This window comes from Scleropages formosus, chromosome 22 (genome assembly GCF_900964775.1).
Source record: "Scleropages formosus chromosome 22, fSclFor1.1, whole genome shotgun sequence".
NCBI lineage: Eukaryota > Metazoa > Chordata > Actinopteri > Osteoglossiformes > Osteoglossidae > Scleropages > Scleropages formosus.
In genome coordinates, this window is record NC_041827.1 from 792,785 (window position 1) to 810,969 (window position 18,185).

The following is an 18,185-nucleotide window of genomic DNA, read 5'->3' on the forward strand; positions in this document are numbered from 1 at the left end:
AGTGACATACATTACATTTATCTGCTTCTTTTCTCTAAAGCAACTTACAATGCTAGTTGACCTACAGTTATTCACCCAGATATTCAGCCTGGTGATTTTACTGGAGTAGTTTTAGGGTAAGTACCTTGCTCAGGGGTGCTATAGCCAGAGGTAGGGATCAAACCTGCAACCTTTGGATCCAAAGGCAGTAGCTATAACTACTAACTGTCCCATTATGAGAAATGGTACACATTAGCAGAAAGAGAGGCATAGATACAGATGTGTGATTCTAAAGTAGAGTTAGATTCTTTCCATTATATGAACAAATATTCATCACATGAGTAGCTGCATAAAACTTTATCAGAATATTTTAATACCGTATCGTCCTTCTTCCCCAGAGTTAAGCTCCGAGCTGAGTAAAGGGATACTACCAGGTGCTTTGGGTAAAAGCGCATGTTGAAAACCAAATAATAGCATTAATAAAATAAAATGTACAAATACACACAGAATTTGCTAAATAAGTGTGTCAAAGCACAAATTCTTTTAAAAATATAAATTCCTCATGTTGAGCAATGTATTGGAACACTTTCCAGGAAGATATCACAGGAGGGCTGTTGGCTCACAGCACCTCCATGGTGCAAGAGGATGTGGGTTTGATCCCCACTTAGTCTGTGTGGAGTTTCCATGTCCTCTCCGTGTTTGTGTGGGTTTTTTCTGGCTGCTCTGGTTTTCTCTCACAATACAAAGACGTGTTTCAAGTGAGTTGTTCGCCCATTGTGTGTGTGTACTGCTCTGGTATATACGTAGATGAGTAAGTGACTGTTGGTAGTGTACTGTAGTGTATCTCACACGCTAAGTCACTGTGGATAGAAAGGTGTCGTTGAAACACTACATGATATTCATTACAATGTGTTTCAGAGAAAAATGTCTGCTAAATGAATAAAAAGAAAACGTAAGAAACTTTCCCAGGTGATGTGGTCAAAAATGAGAACATCTCAATATGTTATCAAAAACACAGATGTATTTGTGGTTCTGTTTTTATTCTTTGTTTCTTTTAAAAGTCATTTTGAAAAAAGTCACATGGTTTTGCTCCTTCTGATTTGCAATTTCTCCACAAATCCCACCTCCTTAGGGACAGCTTTTTATTTTTATTTTCATTTGCATTTTAGGCAACAAGGGAAATGTGCAGTGCTCTCCAAATGTTATTGAAGCATAGAAGGAGTTTCTGAAAGTTATAAGTTCTTGTAATGGGCAGCTGGACCTTCACAGGGAAGCAGAACCAGCACCTTCTTTGTCCCATTTTCAGCACGAGCGAATGACGGGAGATGTCCCGAAGGTCAAATACCGCATTCTGCTGAATACTCGTCACCCTCTTTAATACTGCCATTCATCCGTTTGTCTGTGTCTCATGTCTCATGTCTGTGGATACCGGCCATTGATATATTTTCTCATTTTCTGTTACAACGACTTTTAACTAGTTGATTTCTGCCATATATGGTACAGCAAGTGGATGACCTGCTTTATCCCATTCCCTCTTAAAAATAACGTGCCCTGGAGAGGGCCGAGGTTTTGGACAGCAGTACAAGATTAACTAGAATCAGGAGATGTGGGACTGGCTGGCTGTATCCTTAGAAGAGACCAGGGGAATATTCTCTGCCAAGGCAATTTTTCAGTTGGTCCAAAATGATGGCAACTGCTGTGATCTCTGCTGTGATCTCTGCTGTAACTCTTTATGAAAATATACAGGTCGAACTGGCAGTAAAAGAAGCAGTGCTGTTCGTGGCCAGATCTTGACCACAAGACTGCATCACATAAGATGTCAGGAAGTTGCTACATGTGTGAAGTCAAAGAGGGTGAATGCAGCTCACAAGAATCATTTAGAACTTTTTTCTCACTCCTGCTGTCACTAGCCACATGTTTCAAACAATGAAAAAGAATTGAAACCACTCTCTTTATTTTACCTTTTTATAGTTTATTTTATTTAGAGGAAGTAACTGAGTCACAATTTACTGCTTGTCCAGTTAAAGGTGTGCACCCACCTTTATTCATTTAGCAGACACTTTTCTTCAAAGCAACTTACAGTGTTAAGGTTACATTTATTTACCGATTTATACAACTGAGTAATTTTTTACTGGAATAATTGAAGGCAGGTACTTTGCTTAGGAGGACTACAGCAGAAAGAGAGGCTCAAACCTACAACCTTTGGGTACAAAGGCAACAGTTCTAACCACTACACTACCAGCTGCTGCTACACCACTCTCTCTCATTTGTAGATGCTCGTTGCTTATTGACAATGCAATGGACCCCCCACTTGTCCAGCATGGGACATGTGAAAGCCCACAGGTTGAAGTACAAAGGTAAGGTCCCAATTAGAGAGTCACATAATTATGACAATTTTTACAATACGGGTGGAAAGGAATGCCAAAGTATCTCACATCACAGGTGGGCTGTGTGTTAAACATGAAAGCAAGAGCCTTTAAATTTATGATGTGATAATGTACCATGGCAGTTGGAATAATTATTTTACAGAAGACAAATCATAAATAGACTATGGTGTTTCAATGATCTGTTGTTTAAAATGTGTCAGAATGACAGGCTGCAGTATAATATTAACGATTAAAGGCCTAATTATTTCAATAAATACTGCTCTCTGATTCTAAAGTATGGAGTTAAATAATTGGTCCAATAAGTTCTACTGAAGTTCTCTTTTCTCCCCTGTTCATTTATATGCTAAGCCAGTCCCTCAGGGTCCTTCTTCTCATCTTTAATTTCAGTGATCCTTTTTTAATCATTTTTCTTTTATCTGCAAGAAGTTATGTGAACGCCTCTACATCTTATTTCATTCTTAGCAGAAGTGTGTGGGGCATCAATTATTCAAAAGAAACAGAGCAGTAAAATATGTTAATATTGATTATGCATTCATCGCAGCTAAGAAGATTATATTTTAATATTGCTGTGTGAATGGAAAGTATTACAAACTGATAAAAAAAAATACTGTTACCATTGTGCTTAGTGTATTGCCATGAATTCTTAATGCAGGGAGATGGAAGTTCAACTGAAATCTGTTATTGTATCGCACTGCAAGAAGAGAGATGGGGGCTAGGGTGCCTTTGGTTTATACAACGACAAGCTATTTTCCTGTCAAAGTACAGGCGTGAACATCTAGCACTGAGGATGAGTGAAGGACAGGTCAGCAGATCTGCAGTGTCCTATGTATTCACTTCGCACGAAATGGCCAGGCTGTCAGACTAACAGGTACTGCTTGCCTTACTGGTGTTTTTCCCTCTCTGCGCCATCACCAATTTGTGTTACCAGAGAATGCAAAAGTCACAACAAAGAACAAGGTGCATCTCTTTGTTCTGCTATGTTTTATTGATTTATCACAACATTCAAAACTGTGGAGCTCCAACCTTCCCAGCCTTCCAGCTGGTACCAGGTGTTGGCTCCAGAGCTTGCTTTCTGATGGCTCCGGGCTGTTCGTGGTTGTACTATATGTATGGTGTTAAGTACAGGCTGAGTTTCTCGCACAAAAATGAAGATAACCCTACAAAGTATCTACTGGAAGTCGCTTTGGAGAAAAGCTTCTGCTAAATAAATACATGTAAATGTGAGATGGTATAAAACGTTTTTCAAATGTGTCGCAGCAGAATTTGGTGAAACAGCCTCTGTCATAATCTGAATGATCTGAAAACACTTGTTTCAGTCACAGCCATGGAGGATGGTGTTCAAATGGAACTGACAACCTTTCTTTGCTCCATACCAGGTGAGTTACCACATTGTCCTTTACTGATCAGGACAGAACAACTCTTTGCTGCTGAAATGTACTGACGACAGCAATTTCTGAGATCTCTGCCCATTTCCATCTAACTTCCTGCCATCTTCTGGAAATTATTGATATCTATGCATGCTATTGATTCATAAGTAATTTAGAGAGGTTTATAAACAGCTCCATCATCCAGCTCAGATTTATGATAGCAGAACTGTTCATGTGGACCTGGTAGGCTTGAAATCTTCTACTGTAATTTTCAGACGTTGGGAGCTAATGCAAACTTTCTCAGAAAACACATAATTAGAAAATAAAAAGAACATGTTTGAGAGGCAAAGTAATAAAGTCATTCTAAATATTCACCCTTTTTTATCATTATTATGATTGTCATGTAAGGAGATGTGGTGGAGCAGTGGATTTAGCTAGGTTCTGTGCTCTGGTGGGTCTGGGGTTCAAGTCCTGCTTGGGGTGCCTTGTGATGGACTGGCATCCCCTCCTTGGTGTGTTTCTTCCCCCTCCAGCCTTATGCCCTATGTTTCCGGGTTAGGCTCCAGCTTGCTGCGACCCTGCTTGGGTCAAGCGGTTTCAGACAATGTGTGTGTTTGTTTCTATTTTGTTCTCAAACGAACCATTTACTAATAGCTAAATCTCATTTGACACCCACAGAGGCCTGTTATGAGCAAGTTGAAGTAAAGTTAATATTTTTTGTTGATTTGGAATGTTGCTTTAAACTGAGAGGGGTGTGGTGGTGCAGTGGGTTTGACTAGGCCCTGCTCTCTGGTGGGTCTAGGGTTCAAGTCCTGCTTGAGGTGCCTTGAGATGGACTGGCATCCCGTCCTGGGTGTGCTCCTCCCCCTCCAGCCTTATGCCCTGTGTTGCCGGGTTAGGCTCAGATTTGCCGCAACCCTGCTTGGGACAAGTGGTTTCAGATGGTGTGTGCTTTAAATTGACCAGTGTTCATTAACATATTGACTGACACTAAGCATCAAGTAGTGACATATTTTTACATTTGTGTGGTGAGGCATGTACAGAATAAGGTAAACTGGCTAACATATGATCTCAGTGTACCTGATCAATAATACATTGTTCATAATAGTTCATTCCTGATTTGAATGTCTGCTTTCCTTTTCTAGCCCTGATGTGTACTGCACAAAATTTTATGTTAACAGCTTAAAATTGTGCTGCTATTCATTCTTACTGTGTAAGTTTGGTAAAATGCAACCTTGGGATAAAGTGAAGTGTGATGTGTACACAATGTCTCTAATGTGTTTCGCTACCCAGAGAAGGAGATCAGGTTTAAGCCTGTAACGCATTCTGTTTGTAACAGACATGTGTGAATGTGTCCAAGTACAGATAGTTGTGCGTGTTAAACGCATGACTGAGTGCAGACGCTTTCCTGTCTCACACCTGCAGGGTGGAACAGTGTAGCTCTTCAGAGTGGCCGACAGCAGCGACCATAAAGCTGATTGCAGACAAGACTCGGCCTCCGTCATAATAAGCCCTGTCATCATGGATGGAAGTCTGTTGTAATGAATAATCATAGCATGCCAAAAAAAAGCTGGCTGCAAACAGCAAACAGGTGTGCTGTTTGAATTATGCATGTGGTACACAGAATGCTAATGATGAACAGAGGCGGTGGTCGCAGAGCAGGGAGCAGTTCAGTTGACTGAACATTTCGAGAGTTGAGCGCTTTTCTACAATGAGCTCACCCAGCACACACTGTTCCTCATACCCTGTTTGCAAAGGGAAGTAAACCTTTGTTATTTATTAGCTTAGCAACTTGTAAGCAGTTAGTTTATCACAATTCTTCCTCATTTAAACAACTGGATATTGGCAGAACAATTAAGTTCTGTGTTCAAATGTAAAAATAATACCTTTCCTACATCCGTTTCTTCTTAACTGCTGCGCTACTTGACCTCAGTAACTGCCAGAGGACAGACTTTTTATTAAAAATATATATTGTCATATGAAAAAGTGAACAAATATCATTAGATTGAGCAGCTAGGTCCACAGCTTCAACTAAGAGCTATTTGCTCCATCCAAAAATTACCCGAGGATTCCTTATGTTTACACACACAGGCTGAGGACGCTTGTCCCACGCAGGGTTGCAGCAAGCCGGAGGCTAGCTTGGCAGCGCAGGGTGAGCAGGAGAGGGGACACACCCAGGATGGGGCACCCCAAACAGGGCTTGAACCCCAGACCCACCTGAGTGCAGGATCTGACCAAACCTGCTGTGCCGCTGCACCTCCCTCCTTATGTTCAATCTCAGGTAATATCAATAAAGTGGTCTCATTGGAATACAGTGGCACGCTATGCTCTGAGTTCAGCTAAAGCAAAGAAGAATGCACAGGGAACATTCATTGGAACACCCATACATGAAAGAAATAATGCTCTTGGTACAAGAACCTCTTTTCCTCAAAAACCTGCACTTCAATCCAGTCTTCCCTGCCTGCCTGCCTGCCTGCCTGCCTGCCTGCCTGCCTGCCTGCCTGCCTGCCTGCCTGCCTGCCTGCCTGCCTGCCTGCCTTGCACACACCCCAGACTTTTTCACCTTTCTCAGCAGCAAACACTATCATCCTGTTATATTCCCCATAAGTCCCCCCAACGGCTGAGCATTTAACTCCATTTTACCCACAATACAACCATTTACAATAGACCTTTTTCCCGCTCAAACACTCAGTAATGGGGGTCATTACAATACTATAAAAAATTTTTAAAAGTGTACTATATGCCCCCCACTCTCTTAATTCCTGCAGTTACCATATTCTTTGAGCACAGTTTTGCAGTACTTTCCATTACTAATAGTCAGCAGCACTTTAAAATGTTTCACTTACCAACAAAAGATACTTGAACTCCAAATATGAGTTTCATCTATGTTTATTGACATTCAGCAAAACTTACCATATGCTGCACGGAGAAATTTCTGAAATTATGAAGTCCTTCCTTTGAAACATGGTCCTGTATGCTGAGATACAGCCTTTCTGCTCATTGCTTTAAAGTTATAAAACTTTCCAAACAATTCCATTTTTTAAAAAATGCCACTGCTGCAGTAAGCATAGCCACTTTGGATATGGTGCTGTGTGTGGGAGAAACGGGTGTGCTCCAAGGAGGTCCGCAAAGTGCCACAGAAAGACATCAAGCGGAGAGCAAACAATGGATTGGAAAGGGCGCAGCTGGAAACTTGGTTGAAGCAAATTTAGCGGCACCACATTTCCTGCGTCTACCTTTGGATGGCTGAGCACTGTTAGTATGCCAGCTGTGGCTCCAAAGGCAATCTCACCATGAAGGTATAGATTACTCTTTATCCGAACAGGGAACACACACTGGAATTCCTGCAGAAGACACCTGCCTATGTAACCGAATCCTTTCACGCACAATAAGGAATATTGTACCTGTGTGAGAAGGTGTTTCCGATACCCTCATGAACAGTAACAACGTGCCCTCATTAATGGGCCATAGAATATAGGTGTTCAAGTGGTTCAACATAACAAGTGTTTTATGCTGTTAATTTGCATTACCATGGTTACAAAAGAAAGAATAAAGACTTTTTTCAAAGTTGAAATATTATACCTAGAAATATTCAAATGTAAATGTAAATAGAAGTTTCATACAGAGAGAAAGTCTCAGAAATAGTGTTGAACATCTTGATGTTCTACTTGATTACGTTTTGTGCAGGTTACGTGGCTGAAATATTTTCCATTTCTGAGCAGCCCTTGAATCACTACTTTCTCATACTTTTCTATTTTAGCTGAAATTTAGTCAAGCTTTATGTCTTGTCTTGATCGACATTGCAGAGGGCTTGTGCACATCCTCTTGTTTACCAGTGGATCTCACCATTATGCCCATGTTCCTTTTTAGAAGGTAGACAATGTAAGTTTAAACTGGACTTTATTTTTAGCCTCTTTTTCCGGCTGACAGGAAATTATACCTTTGGCTCACAATGTCACTGAATGAGTAGAAACTGAAAAGAAAATGAAACACATCAGTTTATTCCTGCATGTCTGGTGTTTTTCAAATCGTAAAATAATGGTATTTCACCTTTCTCTTTGTGCATTTTATTTTTCTGACTCAAAAACAATCAAAACAGATTGAGATGCTGATGGCCCCCTATTATAGGAACAGTACCATAGGGGAGTAACTTTCTATTTCACTCAAATACGTTTTTTTGCATTTTCATAAGTTTATTGGGCCCTAGGAGAGTATATGATTTAATCAATGAAAGGAAATATAATGTATGGCATTAATATGAAGTCTGTGCTGATGAAAGGATCACTGGTATTGGCTGAAATGAGTAGTAATCTCAACAAGAAATCAGGTACAAATTCACCAGAGCCTCATGGTAAAACTGTGATACTTGGTAAGGCCAGGAATGCAAGGTGGGAAATTAAAACAAATTCTCAGAAGCTTGGGAATGTGTGAAACTATCCATAACTGTCAAGAGCAAAATTAATGATGGAGCATTTCCTATTTCTATCCCCATTAAACACCATTGAAATAAATGGCTTTTTTTAGAATTCTTAAATCAGGATTGCATTTTCGTTCACTCAGAAATGCCAGTAAATATGGCTTTTGTTTATTCTGGTAAAAGAAGAGAAATAGTGGGGAAAGGCACCATATGCTGATAAATGATTTAGATATTAAAGACATTGCTGTTTTACTGCAGGTATTCAGCTCAGTGTGTTTAAAGCTTTGCCTTTACACTGCAGCTGGAATTGTACCAGTTCACAGGGCTAAAGTTCACCAGTTCACTAAAATGATGAAAACTTTGAAAAGAATTTCCTTATAAAAAAATGGAGTATATGTTTCAAACAGATGGTGGGTAGATATTTTCCCATGTTGACCAAAACAGCATCTGGCTAATATTTTTTACTAGCCATGCACTTGTAAGCTGAGTCTGAAAAAATAAAATGTTGGTGTTGAAATAATACACAAGGCAGAACAAAAGCTGGAACTGATTCCTAATCCAATTCCCCTTTTCTTCTGGGCAGCAGGTGGCACAGTGGTTAAAGCTGTTGTCTTTAGCTCAAAGAACCCAGGTTCAGCATCCCACCTTCTGCTGTAATACCCTGAAATACTGTAACTTTTACTGAAATAATAGATTTGACTTCTGACTCACAGTGACTTTGCAATGAATAAAATGTTCTTTGCTACATTTGTGTCACCATCCTCTCTTTACTTTTGATTTTTTTCAAATATTCTGACTCTCTTTCCCTAAAAGTAATTGTCAGTTTTACCGTAAAGCTCCAGTAAAACCTCAGCACCGCCAGCTTATTATGTGTGGGCTTAATTTCTCAAAGTAACCTTTCAGTCACAGTTTTCCCTCCCACTGACAATACCTTCCTGTTGACCAATAAGCCTGCAGGGTTGGCTTTGTGCTGCCTTCGTTGTTCTAGAAAGTTTAAAAACATGTTATTTTATATTAATTAATATGTTCATAAATATGGGGGATGCGGTGGCACAGTGGGTTGGACCACAGTCCTGCTCTCCAGTGGGTCTGGGGTTTGAATCCCGCTTGGGGTGCCTTGTGGCGGACTGGTGTCCCGTCCTGGGTGTGTCCCCTTCCCCCTCCGGCCTTATGCCTTGTGTTACCGGGTAGGCTCCGGTTCCCCGTGACCCCATCTGGGACAAGCGGTTCTGAAAGTGTGTGTGTGTGTGTGTGTATGTGTTTGTGTTTTAATAAATATAATAAATAAACATTGTAAGTAATGTATCTAGCAGTGTAAGTCACCTTGGTGAATAAGACGTGTGGGCCAGTAACACTACATAGTATCCATTGTAAGTCACTTCGGAGAAAAGCGTCCGCTAAGCGGATAAATGTAAATGTAAATATGCACTGATTGCAGAATGCACAGACACCTTGATGTATGGAATATAGTACCTGATCATGTATACACACTTGTACAGAGGAGTACACACGCCAACTGTCTCCACAGACAGTCTAATCAGAGAATAATTAATGAATAAACTACATATCTATACAACGGTGGAAGAGCAACAACCTGTAACATGTTTCCTCTAAATTTCAGCTGTAGTGAATGAGATCTGGTGGCTGAGACTCAGTGTGAGCTATACAGAAGGGAGAGTTGGGAAAACTGACTTGTGAGAATGAAAGAAAAGTGACATACTTGTTGTGCCCATGTGGAGGTACCACTGGTATCACTGGTCACGGGGCCTTTCTCACTGGTCTCTGGGTTGCACATCATCACACAACAAAAAGTATAAACCTCTGATTTGATGTTTCATAGCATCTGTTTGTTGCATAAGTGAAAAAAAGAGGTCTGAGGATGTGTGAAAAATGTGTGTGTTTACAAGGAAACAACAGTACTGAAAGTGATTTTTGTGACATGTTTGTAAAGTGTTCTATTAGCATACAGAAGGTGGTTACAGAGAAAAGTGACACAGAAGAATGAAAAATATTCAAATGTAGAAATTGCTATTTTAGTAGGTAACTGATGACACCCAAAGAAGTATAAAGTGCAAAAGTACTCCTGGTTTCACCAAAGAAAGCTAAAGCAAAAAAACTGTTATGTACATTTGTGATGTGATGCCATTGCATTTGGCAGTGGAGTTAATTAAATTTGGAAAAACAAATTAAAAAAATAACTCTAAATCCAAAAATACCAGTCATAATAAATGTTTCTAATTAACTGTATTAGTCTCAAAGTGAAAGAACATCTGTTTCAAACCTGCACCAAAATGTTTTTTCTTTGCTCGTGACGGATCTTTTTGACAGGATCAAGACATTTTTTGGCAAGCGAAAAACCTTGAGGTTCCCATGCTGTTACGCTTGTTTACCTTACCACTCCTGCGTCTGTTTGTCGTTGTTTGTCTACTGTCTCTCTATATTCCAGCCACACGCTGCCACCGAGGTGCGCTACGGGCCTCAGATGCTCGCGGCTTTGTCGTCGCTGCTGCCGTTGCCAGTTGAAAAAATAGGCATCCTCATTAATTCAGCGTTTGCCTGTCTAAGCAGGCGTGCTCTACAGAGATTGCGTGCCATTTGTAAGTGATGCTGGAGTTCATCCATGATTAATTGTCAAGCTTCGGAGAAATGGCATGATTTGTCTTGGGTTACCTGGGGGATAGAGGAAGGAGGATCATGTGTGCGTATCAAACCATCTGCACCTCTGTGTTCTGCAGATCCTCTTTGTAATACTGTTGCTCTAAATGGCAGTTAAGCCTTGTTAGTTTCACTATCTGGTTATGTATTATCCTTCACATCAACATTGTTTCTGTACAAATAAAGCACATTTTTTACTTGCAGACAGCTTGTGCTCATCTCTGTTCGCTGATGGCTTGTGTCCTTTTGGATGAGCGCAACCTATAATACAGACTTTCCACCCATGTCCATTACAGTATCTCTGTGTCCTTGAAATGCGCAGCGGTAAATAAAATGTAACTGTTTATCAGTCATAAAAAGGCCCGATACCTTGGTGTCTGCTGGGAACTGAGACTAAAAACACTTTTCAGTCGAGTGACGTCCAGAATACAAGCCATTTGGTTTTGGTCTGGATTTTGAAATCCACACAAAATTCACTGAAACTTAAACTATAGTAGCTTCAAAAGACATCACAGAAATGTGTTACTTTTTATGCTTCCATGCACATTTGGGCAGTCTGGGCGATGTTATGTCAGGTTGTATTACAAACACAAATGGCATAAAAGCATGACATATGGTCCCCATTTATTTAAAGGCTCTGGAATGAAAAATGAGGTCCAGGTGCCATATTAGGCAGACATTAATTAGATTTACTTTCTTTTATAAGCCAATGTACTATGGTTTTCCTGCACACCTTGTGTAAGAGCTAAGAAGTAACAGTGGCTGTCAACTCTTCCCCAGGACTCCATCTCTTAGCAGTTATCATGGCCTAAATCACCACACTAATCGGTATATAAAAAATATGCTTTAACTCTTCATGTAAATCGAATGCAGCCCACATTTTCTTACATGTATTAATTTTTAACATTTTGTTTAGACTCGTGATCCAATGCATAGGTGTTTCTGTTCAGAGCCCTATGTACCACTATGTCCACTAACTACATAAATAGTCAAGCTGCAGTATTTTATAGCTTTTATGCTTCTAGATGCTTCTTACAAATGATTTATGCTTCGTAAACAGCAATGTGCATAAGCTACACTTTTGTTAAAAAGAAAAGTGGGCCAACTTTTCATCTATATAGTTTATTGTTGACTGATCCTGTAGTCTTTTTGTCATCATTACACTATTTTCTTCTTCAGGGTGGCTTATTAAAAGGCTTCATTAATTAACACTTCAATCCATTAAAAATGTGTCAATAAACAATTAACAAATTCTCAACATTTATTCAGTTACACTCTGGCCCATATGGGCTACAGGGTTTATTGGGTGTTGCTCAGTCTAAGGTCTTAATTACTATACTGAAAAACACTGCACTTCATGTCACCTCACCTGATGTTTCAGGTGTCAACAAGAAACTCATCTGAGGCACTGGAGTTGTGCACTCCTGAATAACACCATCATGAAACCATGGAAATACAAACAGAAATCCTCTTGGAATAAGGCTCAACCTACACAGTTAAGTCCAAAACATTTTTTTATTAAAGCTCAATGCAAACCTGGGCCCTTGCAGTTATCCTCTATTCCTCCTCTTGAACCCTACTTTCCATGAAATAGCAATTCATTTGCCCCATTGTGGTGAACCAGTGACAAATTACAATCAGTTAATGAGATGACAACACGAGGTGTTTCTACACCAGGAGTTTACACTCCTCTTGACTTCTGCTCAATAAGTAACTGCAAAGTAAAATGAACCACAAACCATACCACCTACACCCTAAACACCCTAATGCAACATACACACACCTAGCAACTTGTCTTGGTTATAGTTAACATTCAACAACCAATAAACAAAATCCACATGTCTGACTATGATTGCCTATGATTTCTGGACAGTGCATTGCCATGACTCCCCTACTTAAGCTGCTTCTGTCCACTCTGAGGAGACCTTGGAGATCCTGCACTTGGAGCAAGTGATTGAGGAGGACAGAAACTCCACATGGAGAGTTTGCTGCACTGCCTACGTTTATGAGCCCCCTTTCCTCAATATCTGACATAAAGTTACAGTTAAACAAAGATGTCTAAGTCCATGTCCTATTTTCACAGCAAACCAGTACAGCTGTCAAAACCCTTTGACAGCATTTAAATAAGAGTAAGGCGCCCACAGGTCATAATACACACACACATTTTCAGAACCGCTCATCCCATACGGGGTCGCGGGGAACCGGAGCCTAACCTGGTAACACAGGGCGTAAGGCCGGAGGGGGAGGGGACACACCCAGGACAGGATGCCAGTCCACCGCAAGGCACCCCAAGCGGGACTCGAACCCCAGACCCACCAGAGAGCAGGACCAGGTCCAACCCACTGCGCCACCACGCCCCCTATGTCATAATACTCTATATTTAAAATAACAACTCTCTTGCAAAGTGTACCCTTTCACATACCTATGAGATGTCATTATAAGCATGCACTTAATGGCAGCTCTACAATTAGTCTAGAATGAGTTTTTTTTTAGTCTTCTATAAATGTATATTTTACATGACAGATCTTGGATATCATTTTCTAGAAGTGTATGAAAACATTGCCTGGAATATGAATAATGTGTGCTACACATGGTCATGTAGTCAGTAAAGGAATAGTCTTCACTGTCCTTGCCTTAGTCTTTTTATTGCTGTTCTCCTCTACTCATCATGGTTGCACTTTGTATTAATTAAATTAAATGTTCATTCAGTTAGTTTCCTGGGGAACATTTCTGTTTTCCCTCCAGTTCAGCACGTCAGTGTGAAATTAATCATGATTGCTTTAACAATGGCCGAGATTAGGTACATTGAAGGGTTTTACTTTATGAGAATTGCATTAGACGCATTCCTAGAAAACTGTTCTCATACATACTTTCTGGTCATTTAAATACCTGTGAAACATATACAGATATCGCTTTCACTTGTTTGTCAGATTCTGATAAAAGAATCATAGTACAGAAAGAATTTATATAATACTCAGCAATTTTAAAAGGCAAAGTCTTGACATTACACTAATCTGTTGTTAGATCACACCCCAAACACAGTGAGGTTACATGATAAGGACTGAGTGTTTAATAAAGAAAAGGAACCATCCATCTTGAGCATTCCTCCAGTGGCAAAAAATTAATCCGTTTGTTTTTCTGTCATACCTCCCACATCTTTCTTTTGTCCAAAGCGCAAAACAAATAATACATATGCCACCCTGTGCACTCTCAGAGTGACATTTAATTTAGACTTTAGATACTTGGCTGTAGCTTATGGAATGTATAAAACATGAAAAGCCAAGAAAAATGCTTTACTTGGCTGTCTTCTACTTTAGCAAAGAATGGAACTATTTTTCTGTGTCTTCTGAATAACAATGTCAGGTCTATAGATATATCAGGAGAAAAGGACTTTCTCCTCCAATCACACCATTTAATAAAAATGTTGCTCCTGGATATTGCAAAGATACAGCAGGAAGTGGCCTGGCTTAGCAAAATGAACAGCTTCGGGCTACTTTTGAGTGCACTTGTACTGAAATGTTCTTATACTGACATAGCATTAGAATAAGAAAGGCTAAGGCCTTGTTATCTGTAGGTTTCCAAGAAGTGGTTCTGGATCTCCATGACCCCAACTACAAATGTAGTTGATCAAATTGGAGAGATATATGGACAGACTCCACAAATGCGCCCTATTAAATGAAAACTCTCATTGCTTGTTAGAGTTTAGTTCTTCAGATTGAATCACACACTTTATTTTGTTCAGGTGAATCAAGGTAATTCTTGATGATAGTGATTATGTAATTCTTAGACTCAAAGTCAGCTTTATTGTCATCTGGTGAGTTAAGCATACAGGAGATCAAAATTCCATTTCTCTTTGGATCTTCATGCTACAAAAACAACCCAGTGCAGTTTGAGAAAAAAAAAATATCAAGACATAATGTGCAGATCTGCACATTGACAGTGTGGCTAAATGTCCATTCATATCATATATTATAGAATATCATGTTGTTTCTTTTTGCAATCGCAGTGTAGTCGTGGTCAGCAATATTAAATTCTGGATATTTCTGTTTGTAAAAAAACTATTGTGGGTGCTCCAGAAATAATGCTTTTTCTTTGTGAAAGCCAAATATCCTTTCAGATCTCCTTTGTACAAGAAGTAATGTTTAGACATTGTGTGATCTTCAGCAACAAGCCCATCTGGATAACACATGACATTTTTATAGTTAAGAATGGACACTAATCAATCTCGCTGGCATATTGAATAAAAGTATTTAACTCATGACAAATAAATCCACTGCTGTAGGAATGTGGGAGTTATGATGATATGAGATATGAGAAATTAGATAATAATAATAATTGTGTATCAAATGGTCAAAAATGAGACAGAGATGTGGTAAGCTATGAGGAGCTGTTTTTTACTTCAGTGGAGAAGAGTCATTTATGAACACACATTTTCAACACAGTCACAAATCAAACTGTAAAGGACAAACATTTAAGTTTATGGATTTTTTTACACTTTAATAAACAACATAACAAGGCAGGGAATTTGTATGACTTACATAATGGCTTGAGCACAAGAAAGACTGACAATTTCTTCTCTCAGCAAGCAGCATAACCAGGCACATAAAGAGTATGATACATATATGAAAATTCTGGGCCCAATTCTATTCATTATCTAGGGCAGCAGGTGGTGTTGTAGTTATAGCTGCTGAGTTTAGATCTAGAGATTACAGGTTCAAATCCCACATCAGGTTGGTGTACTCTAGAGTAAGGTACTTACTAAATTGCTCCAATAAAGTTCCCAGCCACAAATAAGAGCAAATAATAATAGAAAGCTAAATATTATGTATTAAGTAGCTTTGGAAAAAGGTATCAGAAAAATTAATATAAATGAAAAGAAATTTTACAATGTGTTCTGCCTTACATTCCATACACTTCACTAACCCTTGGTCTGGACTCAAGGGGAAACTATCTCTGCAACGGCCATTTGGACTGAAGTAGTCTAATGTATTGCAACACTGTATGGACCTGTCATTAAGTGTGAATTGGACTCTCAGGCAGCGTACCGCATGTGAACTCATGTTTCTGGTGACAAAAGCAGACAAAAACAAGACCAAATTAGCAGCATGGAGAGAGTGCATAAAATATTATCATTTTTATATGTGTACATTGCAGCAAAGCACAATTGATTTTCTCATGATGATCAGCCATTTGAGCTCTAAGTGGTAAAGCAGTAAAGTATCTTGATTGGTGGAAATAAAAGACTTTCCAACAGAAAGGGTACCAAAGTTATTTACCACTGCCTTTGCCTGTGCATATATTTAAATGGTGGGAGGAAACCTGTGGAAACATGGACAGAACATGCAAACTCCACACAGAAACAGCTGGCTTTGAATCCAGACCCAAAAACATAACCCAGGAGCTTTGAGCTGCTTTAAATGCCATATAATATACAAAATGTAAATTAAGACAAAACATTAGTGAATTATCAGCTGTGGCATGAAAAACAATGTTTGCTGGAAACAGAGGGAAAAACACTTGGAGACAGACATTGTTCCAAACATCGAGTCCTGAGGCAGACCTGGGCAAAGTTTAATTAGAGTGAAGACATGTCAGTTCACAGTAGGTGTCTTCGAGGTATCATTCCAGGAGAGGGATCATTTTCTTAACATGGTGGAATGCAAGTGGTTCTGGCTGACAGCTATGTAATTATGAGACCCAGAGCACATGAACAGATAGAGGGATTCCACTTGAGAAGGGTGGAATGAAGGTGTGTCAGAGGAAGGACATGGTTCTCTTTTTCAAGAGCCGTGAATGGAACTGATTGCTTGAGATGTTTGGACACCTTAATAAATCACATTGAATATCCTAAACACTCTGCACATGTCTGTTCTCATTTAGACTGGTTCTCATCATTTGAAGTTCAGCTAATTTAATTCTGAGCAATTGCTGTCTGAATTTGCAGACTTCCAAATTACTGAGTATTTGCAAAATATGAAAGACAAGATGATATGGAGCCATCAACAGTTGATTGTTCTTGTTTCTGTCTGAGTGACACTGTTGGTTCAATTGCTTCATGGGGGGTATGTTTGAATCCACTTGCTTTTTGTATTGTTAAGCAGCAGAAACATAACCTAATCTGGATTTCCTGTCAGTGCAGTACTCTTGTCATTCAATAATATTGAAACAATAACACATGGAAGTAAGTTGTCACAAAATTAAAATATCAGTTCCCATAAAAACCCATATTGGAGGGATGTGGTTAATGAAACAACTTGGGTTTCAGTTATTGTAGGATACCTAAGAAAGGCCTTTTATTGACTTGGGAATCCCATGACGGGACATGCAAAGAAAGTAAAAAAGCAAGGACAACAAATGCCATTGTTGTTAAGGATCTTGAATTAGCCAAATGTAAAACATGTAAAATATGAAAAGTATACAGTGCTATGTACAGCACATATTTTGTATAAAACGACATCGAGGAGCAAATAAAACGTATTCCTTTGACATAAAACACAAATCAGAAATGGTTCCAGATTTAGTACAATGACTAGAAAACATTCTATAGAACTCTTCACTGTCTGTTGCCGATTCCACTTAGTCTTGTCAAAGGGTTCCACTCCCAGCATTCACCTAGGCACTAATACACTTGATAAATGATTAGTCTGTGGAGCAAAGGATAACACAGAGGACAGTAGTATGTGGCTTCTCCTTGGAAGGCAGATGTACCCTCTCCATTCTGACAGATAGGCAATCAGGATATTATTAACACTGACTCTATGTCACCCACTGTCACCCAGTTTAGAGAAGAGACTCATTTAGAACAAAGTAATATAGGAATAAGGAAGGGTCACTTATAACTCTGTGGTGAGTAATATATGAACAAAAATGGCATGATAAACTAGACACTGTAAGTCTAACAAATGGGTGAAGAAGCATTAGATAAATATTGATTTAAATTTGTGTTGTATGAAAGAAGAGCAGATTAGCAGTCACCTTGACAATGATGGAAGAGGTCTTAGTGGCCTTCAAAACACATATGGTTAATGCGGTATTTTATACCAAGAGCAAATCATTTAGAATTTTGTAATCGAAAGGTTCCTGCCAGGCTGTAGGGTGTAAGATGACAAAGGTTGCTTAACTGTTATTGGTCAATTCTTGACAGAAGCTGGAATTTGTTATAGGCTGCAGTGGGTCTAACGTGGGCTTTTTTGCACGGGAGCAAAAAAAGCTTCTACAGAGAAATTGTGACACAAGCTGCTGTTCTAAAATAGAACTCTTTTATTTGTGCACTCGTGTTCCAGTGTCGTGTTTCTGTAAAACCTCCAAAGAGCGGTGTACCTTCCTTTCGGACACAGTTAAGGCATTGGTTCATACTTTGTGCCATATCTAGCCCTATTT

The 18,185-nt window shown here is 39.4% G+C and overlaps 1 non-coding gene across 1 annotated transcript; it reads left to right on the plus strand.

Annotated features, from left to right (window-relative positions):
- The first annotated feature begins 17,746 nt into the window (after positions 1 to 17,746).
- LOC114909374 (U6atac minor spliceosomal RNA) lies at positions 17,747 to 17,872 on the plus strand. The gene has a single exon (XR_003797259.1). It is a non-coding gene; the product is annotated as a U6atac minor spliceosomal RNA (small nuclear RNA).
- The last annotated feature ends 313 nt before the right edge of the window (positions 17,873 to 18,185 follow it).